This window comes from Pezoporus wallicus, unplaced genomic scaffold (genome assembly GCF_028554395.1).
Source record: "Pezoporus wallicus isolate ANWC-B61680 ecotype Strahan unplaced genomic scaffold, APGP_CSIRO_Pwel_v1 contig_7099, whole genome shotgun sequence".
NCBI lineage: Eukaryota > Metazoa > Chordata > Aves > Psittaciformes > Psittacidae > Pezoporus > Pezoporus wallicus.
In genome coordinates, this window is record NW_026634982.1 from 1,111,146 (window position 1) to 1,136,268 (window position 25,123).

Genomic DNA, 25,123 nt, shown 5'->3' on the forward strand with positions numbered 1-25,123 from the left:
CTGCTAGTTCTCGGGTCATATTTTATAATATCAGATGACAGCTAATGAAGTTCATGTTTCCTAAAGGGAAAAAAATGCTGAAGAAAAAAGCACATATCTTTTTCATTGATAAAGATTTATTTTAATTTTGAGTTTACAAAACTTTTCTCTCTTCCATAGAAAACTTCATTTCCTAGTGTGTTTCCTGTTTTATGCACTAAGGGAGAGAGAACCTTTACATTCAATAGAGATTGTCAAGTATTTTTCCATTGAAAAGATAAACTCTTCAGAGAAAATAAAAGAAACTCATGCAGTTTTTAACAAAGCCCAAAGCATTTTCACTGAGATCCTAGATGGTTTATGTTGAATTTCCTCCAAAATGGTCTTTTTGGTATCAAGGTTGAATTAGTCGAAGTTAAAATTTTGTTCTGAAAAGTTTTTTAACCAAGTATTTTAATTTTATCCTTACTATTTGCCTGCTTCACCTAGATAGTCTATGCTAATTGTCTCAAAAGTAGACGGTACTCATATTTTGTTTAATTAATTTTGTATTCTCAGAATCATAGCTAATTTGGATTCTACACAGATATTCTTATACCTTATTCAAAGCCATACATCCAAGCTGCATCAAAAAGCTTTGACAAGAAGCCCAATAAAATGCATTTTAAATTGTAGAGGTAGCAGTAGTTAGTACCTTTTTTTCCCTCTGGGATCATCTGCTAGGAGCCAAAATTTATAGCTTGTTCCCATACTGCAGATCAAAGAAATACAATGGGAAAGCAACAAGTTTTTAAGACTTCTAGTTTTCCAAAGGCTGGTGATAGTATCTTCTGTTATACCCTTGGATACCCTGTTGCTGGATGCTGACAGATATCATGACAGAATCAAGGGAAGTTATGCCAATATTTTCAAAAAAGAAAAAGGATAAGACCCACAACAGAATTGTCAGAACAGCAGAACTGCAGGTTTACTTATAGGAAGACAGAAAAATTAACGCTGCAAGCAAGGGATTCATTTGAGTAGAAGCAATGGAATTACCAGGTCAAACGCATTTATTTTGTCTCTCCTAAATAAAATTACATGTCAGAGCACATGAAGTGGTTTTGTCTTCCCCTAGGAACATGGTGTGAGCAGAAACTTTTAATATTTGTGTGTTTTTCCTTATGAAAATCGGTGAACAAAGGATTTCACCACTCTAAAGGTTACATAGAATTTCAACAATAGATTTAGTTGATTTGAATAGCCTCTTGGCATGTTGAATTATGCTATAAGAGTGGCCAAGGTTTTTAACAGTTTAAACAGGATAATGGGGTAGAGAAAGCATGCTGAGCAAAATGCATTCCATAATTTAAGGACTTAAAATGTCTGAATTAAACTAAACTGACATGTACTCATTCTTAGCAAATTTACTGTAATTATATCTGGAAATTCTGAAACAAGACTGAGATCGCCTGCCAGCTGATCTGAGGGGATACTAGTTCCTTGTTACAGGAACTATTTTTCATGCTGTTGGCCGCATACCTAGAGATTAAGTGAATGGTGCAATATCTCAGTTAGTATAAAAGTATTTCAAAACTAAGGCCATTTCAGCTTTGACCAAACTTTGTTGAAGTTACAATTATATATATAGATATATATATAAAAAGCAAAACCCCATATCACCCTAAGTAACAGAAAAATATGGTACCGAATTAATCTAGAATTGGTACAATAAGGTGGTGTAATCATGCGCTAATTGTGCTTGTTTGTATATGTTTCTATAAAGAAGTCAATCACCTAAATATCTGGGGTCTCAGAATTCTGAGAGAAGAATTATTTGTTTAGTGGATAAATAGATACGGCTATAAAAAATCAATTCATTTGTATTTTAACAAGCATTTTATTGCCCTTAGACTTATAACAATCTGTGAAGTTCAGTAAAGCTCAATTAAATCTGGGTTGCCCAGAGAGCTATTTCTCTTCATAGTATCATCTCAGGTCCTCTGTTATCATTACTCTTCTCTGTTGCTTTCTGTTTCAAAGAAATGTGGTGATCTCCAAATTCTTTTTTCAGCAAACACCCCATAAGGATTTCAGATCTGGTGTAACAAGACGTTTCACTACTCTGTTCTGATGCACTGGGACTTGCTAACGCTAACAATCCAGGGGTTAACCCAAAATACTGAGAGAGAACTTTCTTCAAGTAATGGGCTGGAATTTCTGTGGTTTCTCAATATGATGCATATTTGCATTTTTTTTCTTGTGTATGACTCACGGGTGAGTCAAAGCTGTATGAACTATATGATAATCCTTGACATGCTACCTAAGCATGGATGGCTTCTCTTGTTGCTAGTTCTCTTCTTATGATCCCTGGGTGTTTCAGTGAAAGCAGAGATCCATTAGCATTTAGCAGACTTGATTTATTCTTCTGTAATCCTTACAGTTTTACGTCTAAATTGCTTCAGTTTTTGAGCATGTGAGCTGTAAATTGCTGAGAGTTTGCATATGATGCAGGATTTAGCAGTAAAGTCATGGAAAAAGATACTTATGTTTGACATTTCCAATATTAGACACCTAACTCCTCAGTGATATGAAATATATGGCCTGTTTGTTGAACAGCTGCTGTTCTATTTGACATCAGTTGACACTATGGGTGAAAAAGAGATTGAGATATTAGAATACCTAAAAATGGGGGGAGGGGGGGATAAATGAAGGTGCATTTTTAGCTGGTATAAAACATTTGTTAGGACTAGTAAAATAAAAAATAAACTTTTTTTTTTTAAATAATAAGTTGGATTAATATCTGTCTGCATGGGGCTCTGAGCAACCAGGTCCAGTGCAAGGTACCCCTGCCTATGGCAGAGGGGGTGGTGCTACATGATCTTTAAGGTCCCTTCAAAGCCAAGTCATTCCATGATTCTATGATTTTCAGTTTAACAGATATTTTTATGAAGATACATCTCTCCTGACTTTATTCTCTAAGCAAGCCTGACTGACAGGACACATATATTAGGCTAATGTGCTATATGAAGACTTCGGTACTGTGCTGCCAATAGGAGAGATAAAGTTTTATAAATGATTAGTGACATGCGCATGAATTCCAAATCCCCAAGACTTAAGGCATGAGTCTTGACAAGCCTGAAAACAGATGAACCCTCAAATTTTAAAATATCGCTAGTAAAATATCACTATGGAACCTCTTAGAAATTGCATGTTTCTATTTTCACAGCCTTTCTTTTTCTTTTTCTTTTTATATGTGTGTGTAGATATGACATCCCTCATGGTATCCACAGTCTTGCATTTAATACAGCAGTTCCTCTTAACCAGCAAGGAAACCAGAACAGCTTCACTTGGAGCCTGCTATAGGGTCTGAGTGCTGCCCTGTTGGGGATACCAGCCCTCCCTTCCAGGAGAGCCCCATTTCCCAGAAGATAGTCCAAGTAGTATTCATCATGAGTCAGTATCCTACAGACTTGGAAGGCTTTGTTCTATGGGTGAAGTATTTTATTTTGTTTATTCATGCAAGCAAGCTAATAACATTTGGTTCAAGATGAATCTGAGTCACATATCTCTGCTTGCTGATAAAACATTAAGCCTGTTCTAACAAAATCTCCTATTGGCCAGTGTCAGAGACTAGTGTGGTTGCCCTTACCCTCTGTGACTAAGTGATTAAGGAGGAAAGTTTGCACAAATCCGTTAGGGCATGAATGAGCATCCTTGCAGGAAAGAACAAGTCCGGTAAAACTTTCCCGCAATCCCTGTTACAAACTCATTTACTTGAGTAAGAAGCCATGGTTTATATTGTTGCCTCTTTGTCAGATATTTAGATGCCTAAAATGATGGATTCAAGTTGGATTATAACAGCTCCTTTTAGAGATTTCAGAGTACAGCAAGTGTGGTACCAGGGAAATCCAGCAGAGCTGAATGGACAACATATTGTTATATATCTTTTAGCTCCATTGTGAACATATCTTCTAATGCTCTGAAAGTTAAGAAGTATATCTATATGTGCGTTTATATACCTAGTATATTTTTTTCCTTTTGCCATGACTGCATATGTCTTATTTAGAGAAATATTTTTTCTTGTTTTGTGCTTTATCAATTGCCACAAATACATACCATTTTTCTACTTCATGTTTCTGAATAGCAAGCAGAGCTGGAAAGGACTTCACACTGTGAGGCACTTTCAAAATAATTTAGATACTTTGAATGTAAATTTAATAAGTGCAAGGAGTACTGACATAGCTGCCATACAGCTTGCAAAGCCTTAAGCAGGTGCAAATGAATTCACTTTGTCCTGAGAACTTACACCTGGTGGAGAGCTCTTCTTGCAGCCAGCCTGCATGAGATAGAGAAGCTTCCTTCTAAGCTGAGACAAATGCTTTTGATGAGTTATTACAGCAAAGTTCTACTGCAGGACCCACTTAACTCTGATGAGCAAATGTAGATGTACTAACTGATGGGATTAGAAATCTAAGTCTACTATGGACAAGTTCAGTAACTTGAAAAAAAATTATTTGCAGAAAAAATATATTGCAGTGAAAAATTTGCTGTATGTCTCTGAAGTGTTAGAAATATGTATATTTTCATGATGTTGTTTGATTTGTTAATGCTGAGAAATGCAAGGCAGTGCCATGAGTACTCATTCCAAATGGGGAAAATAAACAGCTTGAATTTTGAAAGTCCATACTTCTAGATATATTTGCCAGCTAGCTCTGACTTAGTTTTAAAATTTCTTACTTTAAATGTGTTCTTTTCTACTGACTGGTTCCAGAGTCTCTTTCTGTTTCCCCTCCTGTTTTCCATTTTCTTCATTCCTCTGTTATTTGCAAGTCACTGTTTACTGTGTTTCCCCCTAATATCTCCTTTATTATTCTTTTTTTGGTGCCTATCTCTCATTCTTCACCTCCTCTAATGTGGGTTTCTTTATGCTTTCAAAGGAAAGCTTATGAACAGCTGCTCCTCCCTTAACACACGCACACACGCACACACACAAGCACACGCTCAAATCCACTGGGTACTAAGCTTGCTGCAGTTCCTCCACCACTGCTCTTCTTTGTCTAATAGAATATTGGCTTCTTTTTTTTTATCCCCCTACTCAGCTCCTTGTACAGAAATCAATGTTCTGCTACACTGACCGGAGTGACAGTAATGCAGGAGACGCCAGCCCAACAACTGGATGCACAATGAACTGTTCTCCAGAAATCCCTTTCTGCTAAAAAACAAAGAGGAGGAAGTCACACTGTTTCCTCCATGGACAAAGCAATTCCCTTTTTTTTAATGGCTCCTCGGCCTCCTGTTCCCCCACGCACCCACCTCCTAAATCCAGAAGTGACCATCTCAGGTTTACAGGATAGTAGTTCAAACAAAAGGTTTTAAAACAGTTCCTTCTTTACCATAATCTGATACAAGAGCCCAAAACATAAATGCTGTTGCTCTATTAAAGGAAAAGAAAGGTTATTACTGGGGCCAGCAAAGTCTTTTGGGGGATTAGTGTTTTTTTTCCCAGATTAGGAGACATTAAAGAAAAATTTCTTGAATCCCTGACAGTATTTCCCTGAGTTAATCTCCTCTGGTAGCAGTTGGGATTTGTGGTGTCTAACAATGTCAGTCACTGCTGGCTATGCCACGCAATAGGATATATTGTGAAGCAACCCACACATTGATCATTCAGAAGAATAATATTATACTCCAGTGCTGGAAAAGGTGGATGACAATGGACTTCATTTTTAGCTCATCAGAGCTGAGGGATGACATACAGATGTTCAGTCTTCTTCAAGTGAATTCAGCATGTTTCTCTTCATAAATTAGTACCTGATTTAGGGGGATTTTGGTGGTTTTTTTTTGTGGTTTTTTTTTCTTTGTGTGTTTGGGGGTTTTTTTTGGTGGTGGGCTGGGGGTAATTTGTGGGGATTTTTTGTGGTATTTTGTTTTGTTGATTGGTTGGTTTGGTTTGTGGTGTTTTGGTTTGGTTTGGTTTGTTTTTTTTCAGGAGGAGGAGGGAGGTTCTTTCTTTTTTCAACCTCTGATTTTCTACCCTACACCCACCTCCCCTCCCCAGTAAATAAATAAATAAAATCTGTTTCTGGACTATTTGTATTGATACTGAAAATCTGAGATTCTTTTGATTCATTTTTTCATGCTGAAATATCACTGATTTTGTTTCCTGATGGGGTGAATGTAACTAGTAGGCTCAGACCCAGTGCTGGAGTGAGTAGTTGACATTCCACCGAGGAAATCAGTCAGTAGCCTCTTTAAGCAATTACAGACTTTGACCTGCAAACTCAAGTTAATCAGAGCCTACTGGATTTCCAAATGTGTTTTGTTAGAAAATTGGCTATTACATGGGGATGGGTAAAGGGAAATTTTGTTTGCTTACTGAAGGGGTTCAAATAATCCTATGCAAAACTAGTGTTTCACACTTGGCTTTTTCTCTCCCAGCTTTTCCACAAATACATTTGATTTGAGGGAATGAAAGATAGAGGGAAAAGTAGACACTGTTAAAGGCTTAAAGGCAACTCATTTAAGGCACAGGAAGGTTAGACAGCTACCTGGGTTTCATTTTTGCTAATGTGACTCACTGAACTATTTAAAAGTGATCTGTTCCATGGAAATATGATCTGAAAATACTTATCAGTGTTTCACTTTTTCTTGGAATTATTATATTTGCTGGATTAGTACTTCACCATGGACAAGTAGAGTTTCACTTGTACCAGGAAAAGTATAGAAATTAAAGATGATTTTAGAATTATTCTATATTGTTTGTGACTGAAAATGTAATTTTCAAAGCTTGAATATTTTGGGTATTTCACCAATCTTATTCTTGTGTTTGAAAAACACTTAGTGTAACAACGCTAAGCAATAGGAGCACTTTTCATTTTCAAGGCATTAAACAAGGAATGACTAATTACATTAGCTGTTTGGCACTAGCACAATACAGCCTTCATCCTTCATTCAATTAGAGCTTGCTTTGAATTCGGTGAGGTCAGATTGCATCCCAGTTAAGTGTTATGAGTCAGATTGTGTCCTACCCATATTTCTACAATTACTGAAGTAACACTGAGAACTTTTGACAAATGAGGTACATTTCATTAGGTCTGTTTAGCAGACAGGGAAAGACAAAATTAAGTAACTTCAAAGTAAATGGTAAAATCGGTTGTTAGTCCCTATGAAGCTTGAATTGGTAAGCCTTTTGGTATGGAACAGGCAAAAATTGAAAGAAAGGATTTCAGCTCCCTTGTTCAAGTACATTCCTTGTCTCACTTGAAGGGAGGAGGTACCACAAATTTATGTACCCTAATTTGGCACACGTGACATAAGCGTGACCCTGGACATTCACATGGGAGCACTTTCTATTTCTCTGCTCACAGACGCACACACAGATGTACATACTTTCCATAGCTGTGGAAAAACTCCAGCGGATAACACAAGGAACAGACATCCTTATCTTAGCAGAGGACTAGTAAATTATTTAGTGATGCCAACAAAACCAGTCTCATGAAGACCTACTCCCTATAGTTCATTTATGATGACAGTCCCACTTCAACACTTTACCCAGCTCTCGCAGTCAGCCCATCTATTTATCCCAGTTCTGGCATCTCATGCATTAAACCTACACGAATCTGCCCGCTGGTATAAGGACTTTCAGGTTCCAGTCAGAAATGAGCCTACCTGAAATCAAGATCCAAAACTTCTTTTTCTGCTCAGATTCAGAACTCATCTCTAAATGTGCAGGTGGTAACAGGCCTGGATGCAGGTGGCCTCATATCTAGTTTTTCTGTTGGCTGCCCCAGTGGGGTGAGCAGCAGGGATAAGATGAACAACATTGTAGTGTAGCAAACAGTGTGCTAAACGTTATTAATCTGTAAATGGGATCTAGCTTTTATGCTTGAAGCGTGTGCCTGCTTTTGATGCCTAAGGAGCTGTAGTGTCTGTGCCAAAACTGATTGCCTATGGGACCGCGAGGGGGTGAGGGAGGCGCGGAAGTCGCTGCGGGACGCGGTCAACGACTCGCCGCGATGCCGCTGCCCACCCACCGCAGGGGCACAGGGAGGGCGGAGGGGATGGCCGCCGGCTGCTTTCCCCTCCCCCATTCGTTGTGTCCCCGTTCGCCCGCGCGATGGCAGCATTTCTGAGCAATCCCTTCGGCGCGAGGGAGGAAGGAGGGCTCCAGGACCGGGACGGGGCCGGGGCGCAGGGGACAGCGAACAGGGACCCCCGGGGCTCCACTGGAGCTCGGCTCTCTGCCCCGCTACCCGGCGGCGTCTTGCTTGGGTGGGGAACGTGAAAAGCAGCGGCGACGCGGGTCCTCTCTCAAGGACAAGATGCTTGACTCTCCCCAGCCGTGGCAGCCCACAGGGGGGAATGTTTGCCTTCTGGGGTGTTCCGGTCATGGGGAACATAACACGAATATAGCCCGGTATCTCCCGTGAGCCGCCATCGTGCACAACTGTGCTGCTGCAATTCCTGTCTGAAGCGTCTGCTGCCTGAGGAAAGGGCGGAGGGTCCGGCTCAGCTTTTCTGAAATTGGCCTGTTCCCAAACATAACTTGTCACTCTGTCAAAGATGGCAGCTGAAGAGTGAAAGTGGGAGCACAGAGTGGTGCAGGGTGGTGACCTTCCCAGAACTGCTGTGAGACCTGCAAATGCAAGTTAAATTTGAGAGAGGTGTGTGGTTTTTCTGGCCTATTCAGCATCTCTAGGCTTGTGGATCTCTTGAGGACACTTTCAGAGCTCCAGTTATGAAGAGGAGAGCCCGAGGTACCTCTGTCAGTGATCGCTTCCCCATTAGTCTGTTGCTTCTTTTCAAATCAGAAACACACAGATATTTTTTTCAGAAGTGATCTATGTTTTTTCAATTTCTTTCTCCCCAGGTTTGCAAGACCAAGTTTATTTTTACTGGGTTGGTGCACAGGGCTTTCATGATACTGAAGTAATTTATGAAGATGGAACTGGACTAAAGTCTTTTATACAAGTCTTGAAGAGTGGTGTAACTGTCTTGTGCTGGAATACAGCTTTATGACATGCTGTAAAATACTCCATAACTTATGTGATAGAGTGGAAAAATAAATTTTCTTCAGCATCACCTTTGTGTTGCCACAATGTACCTTTCTGTATGTTATCTGACTTCTTATGCCTCACATTCAGCAAGGGACTACTTTTATACAGCTCTACTGATACTTCCAACATGGTCGGAGCAACAAGTTGCAAGTAGTAAACTAATGTTATAAAGGCTAAGCTTAGAAAACACCAGGGGAGCTAGATATCCTGCAAAAAAGAATTTATGTTTGTCTAAAAGTAACCTGCTTGAAGAAAATTGCCTATCTGAAAAAAAAAAAAAAAAAAAAGTGTGGTTTTAGGGACATGCATACAAGCTTTTGCCTATAGGTTTGATTTGGAGACTTAAATTTTAAAATAAAGTTCAAAGCAGTAGAAACAAAGGCTTGCACAGGCAGCAGTTACACAATGGATTCAGATAGTCCAAATCTTGTTTTTCAGTGAAACACTGAATTTTTCAACTCATCCTTAATGGGACTGAATACTGTGGAAACATGTTAGGGAGAAATAGTGAGTTACTCTGCCTTTTGTACCAGACCATGTCTGGTTTTTATATATGTATTGACCAATGCAAAGATTGGAACCAGGGCATGAGTACCAGAACCACCAATCTGTTAATTCATTTATTTTTATTTTAACAAATAAAAAGGCCAGATGAGTATTTTGGATCACCATAGCTAACAATACATTTTGTAGTCCTTTGTCTCTTCAGAAGAGAGACAATTAAAAAGAGAATGTGAATCATGTGAATGTGAGGATGGCACATCAGAATATTTTATAAAGTAAGCTATAAAAATGCTGTCCCTCTGGTCTAAACATCTATTTGTCTTAAGGTTGGTCATAAGCACACGCTTGATATATAACCTGTAAAGGTCTTTGTTACAGGAAAACATTTCAGTTCTCCACTCTTCAAAGCAATCTGTTAAGGCCTATCTTTTTAGCCTACCCAAGCACTGCAAGGGGTTATAAGGATGTATGAATTGTACTTCACAGCAGCAGGACCGAGCTTTTAAAGGCAATGGGGTTTGACAAGCTGCAAAGGTGGCCTTAACAGTAGCTGTGCAAAGCGTTACCGTGTGCTAGATTATTTAGAATTTACTATTTTGAAGAGGTTCCAGGTATATGTGTTCTGCTTCAGAGTGGAGCTGCAAGCTGTGTCTAAGTTCAGTGACATTAGCTATTGCTCATGAGCTAAAAAGGATTCAGAGCTAGGAAATGGCAGTCTTAAGGTGTAGTATGTTGTCAAGGCCATCCAAAGTTTGAACTTGTTCAGTGTCACTTTGGTGTGCTGTGGAGTTGAAAGGCAGAACAGCATCTGCTGTTACATGAAGGAGCTTTAGTTTGCCAGTAAATCTTAAACGAATACCAATTTTAGTCCTTTGAGCAGCAGAATCCTTTTGAACTTCTGTTGGATACAGGGATCGCAGGGATCAATCAGACTACTGCGGGCAGGATGTGTTCATTCAGTAGCAGCAGCTTTGGCACGGAAAGAGGATTGTTAGAGCCTATTTTCCCTTTAGCAGCAGGAGTAAGTACTGTAAAGAAACAGGACTCAGTAAGATTGCATGATGCATAAACAGTGTGTAATCCTCTGAATGTGCAGGGAATTATACACGAATGAGGAACAAGAACAAAAATCCACTTGTCACTGTTGCACATGCCTGGTGTTGAATATCCAAGTTTGAATTGTCTGTCAGGGATGCCTTTGTCTGCAGAAGGGAACACTAATACCATATAGCACTTTCTAGTTCCTCCTTTGGGATTTCATCAGAGAAGTCCAGAAGGCAAATGGAGCTGTATTCAGTGGTTTCAGCTCCACAGGTTTCTATTTTGTAAATCGGATAAAATGCATTCCTTTTAACATTAACAGAAGTGTCTCAGGGAAAAAGTATTTATTGAATAGGTTTCTATAAATAATCATGGAATAACACCATTGGCTAGAAGGGCAAGAGAATGGAAACAAAAATCTGATAGGCACTTTCCTGGAAGCTACAGTACCAAATACCAAATGGCATGCAATCAGAAAATGGTAAGCAATCAGATCTATTGCAGAGACCTGATTATAACGATATTCTCTTTTTGCCCTCCTTCCATAGGAATGATGGTATATTCACAAAGAAAACAAACAGGTTTTGTAAAATATCAAGGGTCACATGCATTATTTTTTTCTAGATTTTTTTTTTGTTGCTGTTCTTATTTTCATGGAGGTGCTTTTGGCAAAATAATCAAAGGCTATAATAAAGGGATTAAAAGATGTCTGCATACTAGCATGCATGCATATACATGCATGCATACATCCTATCTTGGGTTGCAAATTTCCATTAATTATTTTGAGGAAATAAATTAAACATAGAAACAGAAACTGAAAGATCAGTAGCAGAAGGGTTTTGACAAACATAATACCTGCAGCTGCATTTCTGTTCCTATGAGAGATTTGATTTGACATCCGCTCATGTTAGCATTTGGAAGAGAATAAGGCTTGGCATATTTTACTATGTATTTTCCTCCTACCGAGGACAGAAGACGCAGGCACCCTGCTATACCTTTTAAGTTGTTCCCTTATTGCACAAATCAAAAAAAATATTTAAACATACTTCAGAGGTTAATTTATAACAATTAGTTTCTCACTTTAAAGATGTAGCTGTTTCCTATTTACCAAAAAGTGCCCAGGAAAGTGCATCATATCTCTGTGCCTTTTCTTTCTCAGGAAATCAGAGACGAAACCACCTCAGACTACCTCAGCTACATGTTAAAACATAAACTTCAACACGCAGGAATTGTTGAAAATCGAAGTTTTATTCCAGTTATTATCCCTAAACTTATAAGATGCTGATGGCCTCAACTGTGAAGGCTGCTTAGGTTATACAGACATATTAAGTGGATGTCAATGACATTGTCTAGCAGCAAGCAGCAGAGCTAGTCTCAGCAGCTGAGGCTGGACAAACTCAATCAGAAAATAGGGTGTGCTTTTCTAACAGCGAGGGGCAGGTTTTTGTCAGCCATGCAGAGCTATGCAGAGGTCCCCATCACTGAGCTCCAAACCAAGCCTGCTTATCTCTTGAAATAATGCTTTCTAGCTCAGCAAGAGATTTTAGGGCTTAGTACACGATTGATGTAGGGATTCCTGTGGTCTTTGTTACAGGTCAGATGAGCTTATATAACTGTCATGTCTTGTCCTTCGCCCCATGAATCTTTTTATCAGCTAAACACAGGGGTTAGTATATACATCCTACAAAGATTTCCTCACATTCTCCTTTCTGCAATTCAAAGTTGTACTCCAGTGTATCAGTATTTGGTCATGTGAAACAAGAATGTATGTCACCTGGCTTTTAAGCAGCAACAAATGCAGCACGTGAGAAGATGGCATGCTTTCCATTTGTAGTTAAACTTAGCTGTGGAAAGTTGTGTCAAACCTCGGGCAATGTAAAACAAGCTACTGTATTACAGTGGCTAAGTAGTCTGAACCACTTTATCAGGGCAGCAACAGTTCATCGGTACTCACCTGGATGAGTGAGTCCAGATTTGCTGCAGACCTATTCTGCCTACAGAATTCTTAGACAAAAAAATCCCACTCTGAGTGCAGGAACCAATTCATGTGTTTTGGGGAAAGAAGAGCATAATGTTTTGTAATATATTCTGAGTTCTTTCCTACAAAAGAGTATACTGAGTTTGAATTATGTAATACGCTATTATTTTTATTAGATAAAAAATACACTTTATCCAGTGCAACAATGACACTATAAAGAACAATAAGCTGCATATAAAAAAAATTGAGGAATCTGATTTTAAAGCTGCTGGAAAATTCCCATGTTGACTTCAAGGAACTTTGGATCTGCATAGTTTGATTTTTTAGCTTTTAGTGTAATTTGAGCAGTCGAAGAATGCCAGCATGGAATATATGAGGGAAGAATGCAAAAAATTTCAGAGAGTTCACCACTGCAATCACCTGAGATAATGACTAGGGGAATGTAACAGACCAAGCAAGGAATAGCCAAACGCTCATGGAAACGTGCAGAATAATTTGCAAAGGTCTGGGTGCCTCCACAAATGAGAAGAAAGAGGCAACAGTAGTTGACTACATGGCAGGCATTTAACATGCAGAGTCATGGAGCTAAGCATTTCTGTGATGAGCTCAGCTGTCACTAGTGATGGAAAACTCTCTGTTTGAGTAGATAGGGGAAAATTTTAAGAGGTGTAACAGTCCTGTTACCACTAAGTACTCAAGCTTACACATGCTCAGGCTTGAAGACTCAGAATTTATTTTTCTACTATCGTGGTTTAAACCCTGTTGGCAAATCAGCCATGGAGTCTGCTTCCCCCCCCCCCCCCCCCCTTTTTCCCTCCCCCCAACCACCCACCTACTCCTGGAGGGATAGGGAGGAGAATCGAAAGCATGTAACTCCCACGGGTTGAGATAAGAACAGTCTGGTAACGAAGGTATAACACAAATCACTACTGCTGCCACCAATGATAATAATGATAAAGGAAATAACAAGGGAAGAGAATACAATACCACCCACCAAAATGAGCCCGACTGAGCAGTGAGTGCCCTTCCGGGTAACTCTCAGTTACATCCTGGGCATGATGTGCTGTGGTATGGAATACCTCTTTGGTCAGTTTGGGTCAGGTGTCCTGTCTCTGCTTCCTCCCAGCTTCCCCTCCTCCCTGGCAGAGCATGAGACTCACAAAGTCCTTGGTCAGAGTAAACATCAGTGTTATCAGCGCTGTTCCCAGGCAGAAAGTCAAAAACACAGAGCTGCACCAGTTACTAAGAAGGAGAAAAAAAATGACTGCTACTGCTGAACCCCGGACATCTACGAAGATTTAATCTGTTTTCACTGAGACCAGGCATTTATCATTAATATTGTTTGACCTAGGAGATTATCTGCACTCTTAAATTTCCCTCTCTGGTTGGACACTAGTTTTGCCACTTTTATTTCATTCAGAATCACCAGTAACTTGTTTTCCAGCTCTTAATGTGACAGGTAACAAGGACAATGGAAAGCACTCAGTGACAGATGCAACCTTGTTGCATCTGGAGGTGCAAACATGTTTTCAGTTTAGCATGCTAAAGGGCATCAGTTCACAGCCTTAGGTGGTTTGGAGCATATGTTGCTGCTGAAAATAAGAAATAAAGTGTATTTTGAAGACAGTTGTCCAGGCATGTGTGTGTGGAGCATTTAACTCTCTGAACACTGGGAAGAAATGTCTAGACTGAGTCAAACTAATGAAATGCCTCTGATGGTAAAAATAAGCCTGCTAGAAGTCCTCTTGTGAGCAAAATGCATTAGTGCTCTTGTACACTGCTACAGCACTTAATGTTTTCTGTTACAGTTTCCTTAGAAGAAAATTGCCCTTGATATCACAATGATATTTCAACATTTTTTTTATACCCAGACCCCTATTATTAAGCATTTTTTTCTTTATTAATAGTTGATGCCTCTGTTTAAGGCTTCAATTCGAAAATATCTTTCAAATCTACTTTATTAGATTTTGAGTAAATGTTCCCCAAATCTCCTTAGCATTTTGTTAAATATGAATGTCATATATCTTTTGATAAAACCTACAGAGTTAACTGCCTAATAAAATACTACATGACTAAAATGATTATTAATATTTTAGCATTATGCTGAAGTATGAGTGTTCTCCCAGCAAAGGTATGAATCACTGGTTTTTCATTTCTTTAATTCTTTATTAATTGGTACTTGAGGCAATAAACCATAGCATATAACTTTGGCTTCAGATAAGGTTTAATGAGTGCCTGACCTTTGCTTGGATAATTCTGTCAGTGAACCGATTCAAGATAACCCTTTGAAGCTTGAATTCCTGTATTGAATGCTACTTGCTTTTCACTGTCCTTGATTTAAATGGACAGGACTGAAAGTTGGCTTTTTATTTGGAAAAAAAAAAAAAAAAAGGCCTCCATAAGAAAGCTTTCTTTTAAATGACTAATTTAATGGAAATTTAATTTTGTGTGTCTCTCTTTAATTATTCTGCAATATAACAGAAGTCTGATTATAGCTGGAACTAAGGACCACCTATCCTGAGTTATATAGCCTACTAAGCTGTAATAATCAGAATGATGGCCCTTCCACCTAAATGTACATCATGCATATGGATTTGCAGTAAAAATCCAGCAGAGTAAGTCCTAATTCTTTTAGTGTCCCACAGAGTACACCTGGAGAAATCAGAAAGTTACTGCATAAATGAAATCGTATATTAAGTGGGGGACCTGATACCTTTCAGGTAATTCTTAAAAAAATGCAGATAGTCAGTCTCAAAACTTGTCAGAAGTCTCTTGAGAACAGGCTCCCCCAAGGGGATCTCCAGTACTTTCTAGTTCTGGCTGGATTTGAAATAGCATGAGAGCAGTCACTCATGCTTTAAATTGGGATTTATGTTTTCTATTGCTCTCTGAATCCCAATGTGCAGTTAGGCATGAGGAAATGTGAAAATGACCCACCTTATTCTGACTCTAAAAATATTTAATGATTTTAGACATGGCTGAAAGATGTAGACAGTGTGTTCTGTACCTTAAGATATATTTTTTCTGGGGGAGTTTCTGACTACCATACCTAGTGGTAGTATCAAAGTATCAAAATATTTGTTGCTGGAAAAAAAGTAGAACCTGATTTCATAAAAAAAAAAAAAAAAAAAAAAGCAGCCCATATAAAAAGCACACAAATCCGTTAGATCTGTTAGAAATAGCCCTCTTATTTGACACTAAACATACATGAGGAAGCCTAGATCAAATTCTTTCTCTGATCTTTGGCAAGTATTTAGGTTAAGGCCAGACACATCTTACAAGAGTACCTTACACAGTGACTAGCATGACCAGTGTGTACAGTATATTCTCTATTGAAAAACTGTTTCTGTGAATATAAAATAAGTAATATTTACTGGAGCAGGGTTTGGAACTTGAATCTGATGCTTTTGAGGCATTTTAACCCTCAACAACAAATAGCTAATGATTGAGTGCAAAATATAACAGCTTCACTTCAAAATGCCTTTGTTTTAGCAGTATTTTAAATATATTCAAGGGTTCAACTCCAGTTTTTAATCAGAAAACCTGAAACTAACTGTCAGGGATATACAGACAGGGGAGACTTTATCCCTGTTCTTTTATGAAGGGAGATAATAAACACATTTTAAAAAATAGAACCACTTATGTATAGTATCAGATCAGATCAGTAAATCTAGCTTGAAAATTATACTATTGTCAGATTCCAAACAACTTTTGGGTTTTGTTTTGGTTTTGTTTTTTTTTTTTTTTTGTTTGTTTTGCTTTTTAAAAGTTCTATACTTGGTACCATTTGTTGCAAATAATTCACATCCTTGGGCATTCACAAGTAGTTTAATGAATTACAATTGCATTCTTCAATAAAATACTGAAAAGAAAATAGCTAGTCCTAGTTACATGCTTAAATAAACATGTGTTTCAATGCTTTGATAGTTTTGCCCTAGGAGTTGATCTCATCATTTGCACATGTTGATTCAAAAAATTTGAGAATTTTTACCTGCAAAATCTGCCAGCTTCCCAGTGGAATCACACTCAGTTCTGTATGGAGATTTAGACTCATTCTTCACACTGAACGTGCCATTTGCAAAGGCAAGATATCAGGGCTAACAGAAACAACCTAGAAAGGAGAAATATATCTAGCTGCTTACAGCTAACAGCATAAAACTATGGAAACAAGCTGCCTCACTATGGTTAAGAGACTCCACTCCAGTAAACAGAATTAATTAAGTTCATTTCCACGCAGGACTGCCCTTGGTCCACAGAGAGTCAAAGGGCAGTTGAAGAGTATAATTACTTGTGTTAAAGAGAAAATGGCAATGGGAGTTAGCCCAGCCTCACAATGTGATTTAAGAGAACAGCATGCCTTCATTGTATTTTTAGATTGATGTGGGTGAATTACAATGCAGGGGGAAAAAAGCTCTATGTGAAACAGTACTTACCAGATATAAATGGAAACACTCATTCAAATTCTTCATTCAAAGTACTGAAGAAGGAGAAAAAGAAAGAAAAAAAAAGGTAGCCGCTCCTATAATATGTCCAGCAGAAGGAAAGAATGGCATTAATTACAGTTTGCTTGAGATTGACATGAGAATAAAAAACAACTGCCGAATAAGGACTACTAATTTTCAACCTTATTAGAAAATATTAGATGTTGTGTCCACTCATTCCTTTTGATCCAGTATGCTCTAAAAATTTTTCCATTTCCACCTACTCTGCCCTGCACCATTCACCAAAGTGTCACAAGCATTTTAAGAGCCTAACTTGGACTATAGACACTGTACTTCTCCAGGCCTTTTCCAAAGCTTGCATAAGATCATATATTTTTTTGTTGATACCTTCCAGGTGATTGGCAAGTTTTTGTGGCACCTATTTTTTCCCAACTTACAATGGTATTTGGAATAATTTAGTACAATTTTGGATTGCATTTTTACCTTAACCGAGTGATATAAATGTAGTGAGAGTCAGCTCTGAAAATTTTCCAATATGGGGACAATAAAAGAGAGGCATATTATTTTCTCATGGACACTGGGGTTTCTCTGCTACTTTCACTTTTTTTATAGTATATCTGAATATTTTTAATGGAATAATATCCAATTGCAATTTAAGCCTCCTCAAAGGATACTGGTCAGCTTGAAAATACAGGCAAAGATGCTGAAGGAATCATGTGGTTTTTTAGTAGTGTTAGCACTGTCTCTGCTTCTGTTAACATCAGCAAGTTGTCCCATAGAAACAGGCATTTTAACAGCTGTCCCAAACATTTATCTGGATCTCTGTTAGCTTGTTACTCTTGTTTCTTTTGTTTATGACCTACAAAGACACTTTCACTTCAAATGAAAATTAAAAAATAACTTGAAATATCAGCTGTATCAATGTGTGGGCTCTTGTATCCTGCTGCTGTGGTAGAGGGATAGCTAACATGAGTAAGAATTATGGTTATATCCTGTTGATGTAGTGTAAATACAGTGTTGTGAAAGAACTGAAATTCACTTGTTTAGTTCAAGATTAGGTAGTTAAAGGCTGAATTAGTGTTGTCTCCAGCCTATTGTGTTACCACTCTAATGCTCTACGGCATTTGAGGGTAGAGCTGTGTCCTAACTCAAAATTCAAATTCAGGACCTTTTCTTTCAGAATAAGTCTCACCTAAATTACTTCCTCTATTACTTTTATAAAATACTATGTAATTACATCAAGAACTCCCTGAAGTACCTTCTTTCTTTCCCTGCTCTTCCATGAGAATTTTTAGATTCAATGATGGTGTTGCTCAATGAAAATATGCTGGCAAAGCTAATTGATAGTATAAAATAAGAAATCAGCTAAAAGACCAAGGCCAGCAGGATTATACGCAAAACTGAATTCCAGTTCATTGAGCCACAGATGTTAAAAGTAAAAAATACAAAAAAAAAAAAAAAAAAAAAAAAAAAAGGTCAAGATGTAATTTCAAGACTAAGTAAAAAAAAATAAAAGTCAGTATTGCTTTGAGTAGAAGTTGCTGTGCTAGCTGACTTGGACTGAACTTCTTGTGCTATTTCAGTTGTAAATGGTTCAACATGAAAGCTAAAACTGTGGAAGCAATGTTAATTGCTGAATCAGCTGTGTAGTGAAAAATCAGAGAGCTCAGAGCAGCCTTCAAGAAACTCACAGTGGTTTCAAAAAATATTGAAACAAGGAGATAGAGAAATAAATGAAACATGAAACTTGCACTTCAAAATGCACAGATGCATAAGAAAAAGGGTAGCAACAACATAATGATATGTAATTATATGACAATATTCATAGACTAGAGCAGTATAAGACAAAATTGATGAGACAACTTACATACATAAAATACAGCTATTCTGTTTATTTGGACTAGGTCCTCTGTAGAGAGAAGGGAAGGAAGGAATTTGAAAGGATTTGTATGATTGGAAAAGACAGGGTTGTTTGTCCAATTGCTCATACAGTACTAGATAAAGGTAAAGTGCTTGTGTGATTTAGTGTATCTGGATAGCAGATGCTAAGAAATATAATTAGAACTTCCCTTGTGTAGGAAAGACTTACAGGCTTCAATGACAGCATTGCAGTTTAATAGGCTTCTGCATCTGATCTTGTTTCATCTGGAGTGGCAACGGGCAGTTCAACAATACTGGAAATAAGCAGAGGAAAACTTCCTGCACTTCAGACCAGGTTTTAGTTCTTTGCAGTAAACCTGGTTATATTTATTATAACAGCAGTGAAGGAGAAACTGCTATATACTGCTGGATTTGTCATACCTACCAGATTTGTCATTTAAGAACACAGCTAACAATGGTGCCTGATAATATCAGCAGAGAAAGATCTGGAGGAATCTCCAGACAAATAAAATATATTTTATGGGCCAGATAATCCTCTACAGGAGCCTGTCTATTTTCATTGTCTGTCCAGAGAAGCCATGGATAGCTGGAGTTCTGATTTTGATGGCTCAAGACAGATGACATTAGTCTCACTCATACTGAATAAATGTAGACATTTCTACAGTGCAGGAAAGCTACAAATTAAAGAAAAAAAACTCTCAATTTAGAAATGCTAGGAAACCCATAGCATGCATTTTCTTAGTGTGATATTTTATATACTGTTCAACCACTCTGTTTCAGTTCCTCAGTTTAGCACATGTTCTGGCAGCATCTGCCCATGTGACAAGTCCTGTTGCTCTGACTTGCTGCTGGGAAAATCCATTATTCAAACCCTGGTTGGAAGAAGTTGGGTTGAGCCCTTGCTAGCATCAAGAAAAGATATACCTGTCCCTAGCAGGAACAGGCTTTCAGCATGGTTATGCGAACTATGATTTTCTCATGTGTCTTCACTGTCCTTTTAATATCAGTGAGAGTGATGACTTCCACCACCATGACGACCTTCTTAGGAGGGTTCACATTGCCCACCTGACATGCTTAGGGAGCTACTTTCCCAGGGCTCTGCATACAGCAAATGGAAAAACTTTCAGAAATATATTCAGAGCAGATGCAGCTTAAAGGCTCAAGTTTCCTCCTAGAGGCTATAGAGAAATCACACAGAGAGAGTAGCTTTCTAGTTTAGGCCCAAAAGTATTCATTTTCAAGTAGCAGAGACAACACGGTCATATTCTAACCTGGTACCTAAACTATGTGAATTCTCCCATAGAATTATTGTAATTTATTTGATATTTTGAAGTCTCTAGAAATGTCAACAGGCAGCTAAACATCAGCAATCCAACTAATTTGAATTTAATAAGTTACAAAGCCAAAAAAACAACAGAAATTCATTTCCAGTAGTCAGAAACATCATGCATTTCAGTCCACTAAGGTGAGTCCTCTGTTGCCATCTTAGTACATTGTATAACCAGGTAAATATTAAGAGCATAGCTCCAGGAGTGAGAAATATTGGCATATACAGACGGATACCAAAAGTGGATAAACTGTATCTTGCAGTTTAGTTTCATCTGGAAGGAATATAGTTCCCATGGAATCAGGTAAGGTATTTGGAATCCTTCAAAAGCTCATATTAGGTTCAAATGCCAAAGGTTCAGGGTTAAAAAGCATCTCCTGCCTGTCAGGCCTCCAGACAACCTGCTTTTATTAGCCCCAGTTTTCTCTCTCAATGTTTTTGTATCTGACGTGACATTCATTATGTCCCACAGAGGTAGGGTATTAATATGATTTGCTGTTCTCCACAAGATGCAGCACATTTAATCCACGTGACAGCCATTTTGTAGAATGAGCAGATGTATTTATTAATCACTTGCTATGAGTTTCTAAGTTTTATTACCTCCACTTTGGGATCAATATTCTTAATTGTTCCTTGCTGTGGCTGCTGCATGAGGTAATATGTTAGCAACTTCAGATTAGAAAAGAAATACTGATGTAACATCTAAGATTTCTTAAATTATGAATGAACTTATTTTTTAGGGTTGGAATCCTGGAGAGAAATAGACACAGAAAGAAAGGGTTTATGTTCATCTTTTCAGTTTGTTTATCTAGCTATGTCAAGATGAGTTTTGCTATAGATTTCTAGTTTCTCCTTTGATAGTAGCAGTATCACCTATTTCCATCTGAGAGTTTCTTCAGGATCAAGTCTCTTGTGGGAAATGGCACAGTATTTCTGTATTATCACTATCTGAACAAGATGTCTTTTCAACCTGTTTCCTAATCTTAAAGATACCAGGAACCGCAGATCCATTTTACATTTCAAATCCCCTAAACACTTACATCAAGTATATGAAGTTCAGAACTGAAACTTTACAGCTAGCGATAAGAGACATTTTGTCTAGAAGGTGTGTCAGCTCAATGCAAGTTTTCACATACCTGATTTGTCTCTGTCTCAAAAAATGTTTCAGATTCATCTTCCTGGAGGCTGATGAGCTATTCACTGTTATTTCCACCAGGATTTCAGACTATATCCTGAAATGTCTGTTGAAAAAAAAAAAATCCCTGGTGATTACAACTCATTTTTTGAAATTGGGTCATTCTGTCTTCCCATGCCTTGGGATAACCAATTAAAGGAAAGAAAGCTAAAGAACAGAATAAATGCCCAAAACTCTGAGATCTTCAGCCTGTCATCAGTCTTCAAGAGCATCAATTTAAGTTTTCATGGTAAAAACTTAGTGTCTTGGGACCCTTCATAATAGACTTGACACAGTTTATAAAATCAACAGCTCTAGCTGCTTACTGTATATTTAAGGATATAGTGATTGTCACCAGAAGACCCTACAACAGCTGTAGAAAAATACATTATAATGGAAAAAGGTCACATATTTACCACAAAATTATGGCAGAATGTAACTGAATTTCATAATTTAGTCCTATATGTCCTAAAGAATTATGATGGAAATATGTCTGAATCTGATGAAAATATTTTCAAAGAAGGGTGTTCTTTTGTTGAAGTTCATACAAAGATCGGAAATTGCTTTTCAAAACATCATTTTAGTAAAAAATGATAAATGTTATTTTGCACACAATCTACCAATGTACTGTTTTAACCATTTCCTCGCCAACATACTAGTTTAGCATTTCAAGATGATGGCAACCTACCTTGGATTTAATATTACATTATTTTTGTTGTTACAGTACAGTAATATAAAAGGGAATATGTGAATTGCAATGTTTTCATTTGATGAAATGGAAAGTTTGTATGAACAACTATAGCATTCAAGCAAGGGTGGTAAAAGAACTAGTTTGAAAGAGGTTGTATCTTAATTATCTTGAAAATTGTATATATTAATTTCCACTACATCTCAGAAAAGCAGAACTTCAGAAGACTGAGAGAGGTTTGAGATGGTGCCAGTGTACAAAGGAATGAACTGGATCATTTGGATAAACACAGCAGTTGGTCTGACATGAGTTGTGGTCAAAATAATGGACAAGGTGGCATGGGATTCAGTTTTTAAAGGACTAAGGGATAGATATATATTAATGTAAGTCAACATGATATCTAGTACTCATATTTAGAAGCTAAAATGCGGATGGACGCATGTATTGTAGGGAAGTATTAGGAAGAAGCATGAATGCTGGAAGTAATTGTGTATATTATATAATTGTGTATAATTGTACATGCAAAAAATATGTGTACCTGCATTGTCAAACTGGCCTTTACTGGGCCAGTAATTTGCAAGTGCAATTAACTTCAGGCTCAGTTTAGCTAATTTAAACATCTAAGTAGCAATTGTGTATTTGTGTCAGATCCCTTGACATCTAAATGCCTTAAATTGGGGTGCAAATAATTGTAGAAGAAAAACATGTGCCTGTGAGTTACAAAAATCAAAGCTGTAGAGAATCAATACCCTCCAACAGACCATAATATACGTCTCTTATCTTTAGATAATGATGGCAAAACTTTCCTCACAAATGTTTTGCTGTATCTATATACATTTTCCGATATCTTGCGCTGTTGATCTGAAAGAAATTCTCTTGCTCCCTCTGAAAGGTAAGCTATCTTTCAACCATAGCTTACCTTATGCATCAACAAAATGCAAGCATTTTTGTCTGTATCAGTTTGCCAACATTTGAAGCTATTTAACTGGGCTGCATATATAACTGGCTAGGTACAGAAAATACTAACCACAATCAGTAGCTTAATTCCTTATTCTAAATTGTTCTTAGGTAATAGTAATAAGAAAGGCAGACAAACACCCCCCCCCCCCCCCCCCCCCCCCCAAACCCAACAAAACGAAACCAGAGACAGAAACCCCAGAGAGGATCTCTGAGTTTTTGCCACTAACCCATAACCTCAAATTCTGTTTGCGTAATATTCTTAGGATCATGTTTGTTGGTTATTTGATATATTTGATAGAGGACCCATGTGACAGAAGAATGAGGTTTAGAAAAATAATTCTCTCTGGAGTTTTATACTTAAAATACTTAATGATCTGCATTTGCCATACAGGACATTATTTAATCCTTTTTCCCTCTTTTTCAACTCCTTGAGAATTCTCACAGCAAACACTGACCAAAGAGTACCTCAGCTTAGTTATCTGAGTAACTCATAGAACATGAGAATGATGATTTATATGGTTTTTGAATGAGTTTTGTTACAGTAGAATATATTAAAGGTGTAATTGTATTTATTGTATTCATATTTAGGTAGGGTGGGAATAACATATTTGTCAAGATTTATGTGAATGACCTTTCAGGGATGTGATTCATTTCTCCACCGCCCCCCTGAAATTAATAGAAAATTATACAGTTGTTATAGGAAACATGAATTTGATGAATTAAGAAATACCTAACAAAAAGAAACATCTAGAAACATCTATGGTAGTGCCTATATATAAAGGAAATGTCCTGCCCCCTTCTTGTCCCCCTTTCCTTTATTCCTTTTACCAGTAGTTTCCATGACTCTTTTTCCTTGTCCATATGTTTAATTTTATAATGTCTTTTGTGGCTGCAATTTTGAGCAATAAGGACATTTTTTCAGTAGTTTTTGTTTAATTGTTTTTTGGGGGTTTGCGTATTTGGGGTTTGGCATTTTTTAATGGCATTTAAACGGCATTTAGAAAGAAGTGACCAGGAGGTGCAAAAAAATCCTCTCCTTAGTTCTGGTAACTTGCTTCTGTGTAAGTCATTAAGAATATTCCTTTTCAAAATTTTTTGCAGGCTAAGTTCACATAGGTTAAACCAAATCAGGATAAAAGTGGTTTGATTTGTTAAGAACATGTAATTAAGCAGGAAGTAGTGAACTATACATTCAGGATCAATACCAGCAATTCAACAGATAAATCACAACACTAGACACTTACTAAATGTTAGCATACGCCTGAACATTCCTGAACAGCTTTCTATGGCTCATCCTAGAAAATTGTAATTGCATCCATCTTACCCGACCTCCTTGGGTTAAATGCACCTCACCCCAGAAGAAATGTGAATCACAAGCACCACCCTTCCAAGCCGCACACCCCTCCTGTGGGAAGTGTTAAGTGCAACTATGCTGCTCCCCTCAACTGCTAACCCAAAGTAAATTCATACTTGCACATCCATGCAGGTTCCTGTGCATTGCTTCACATACTGTCATCCACCCCACAGGTTGCTCATAGCCTCTAACAGGGAAGCTCCTCTGGCCAGTCTTGTGGGTGGTTGTGATATCCTGGAGCAATTGCTGGAAATGGCAAGCTTGGCATCAACTGCTACTTTTTCCACTGCAAAGTTTCTGTGCACTGCTATAAATACTTGTACTTCTTTTGTACTTCTTTCAAGCTGATTCTTCTGTTAAAAAAAACTCTTTTCAGTTCCAAGGTTTAAGCTGGCTGGTGGCCATCTTCCTCTTTAACTTGATAAGTTTTGCGCAAGCACCCTTTTTGACAGTTTTGGGTTGTTCCATCGAGATGTACAGTGCACGCTCAGGTTCCTGTCTCAGCGGCTGTGGCTGTCCAGGCTCTTGAAAGAAGGAAGAAAAAGAAACCTACTGGGAAAGTGTACAAAGAAGATCAGCAAAGATGGTGAAGGGTCTAGAGAGCAAGTCTTACGAGGAACAGCTGAGGGAACTGGGGTTGTTTAATCTGGAGTAAAAGGAGGTTGAGGAGACCTTATTACCCTCTACAACTACCTGAAAGGAGGTTTGTAGCAAGGTGGGTGTAAGTCTCCTTTCCCAAATAATAAGTGATAGGATG

At 37.9% G+C, this 25,123-nt stretch overlaps 1 long non-coding RNA gene across 1 annotated transcript; it reads right to left on the reverse strand.

The window, feature by feature from the left end:
* Positions 1–9,668: 9,668 nt before the first annotated feature.
* LOC130597642 (uncharacterized) lies at positions 9,669–24,886 on the reverse strand. Its single transcript, XR_008971870.1, has 3 exons — positions 24,483–24,886; positions 16,532–16,651; positions 9,669–10,839 (listed from the first exon to the last, which is right to left on the reverse strand). It is a non-coding gene; the product is annotated as an uncharacterized LOC130597642 (long non-coding RNA).
* Positions 24,887–25,123: the final 237 nt, after the last annotated feature.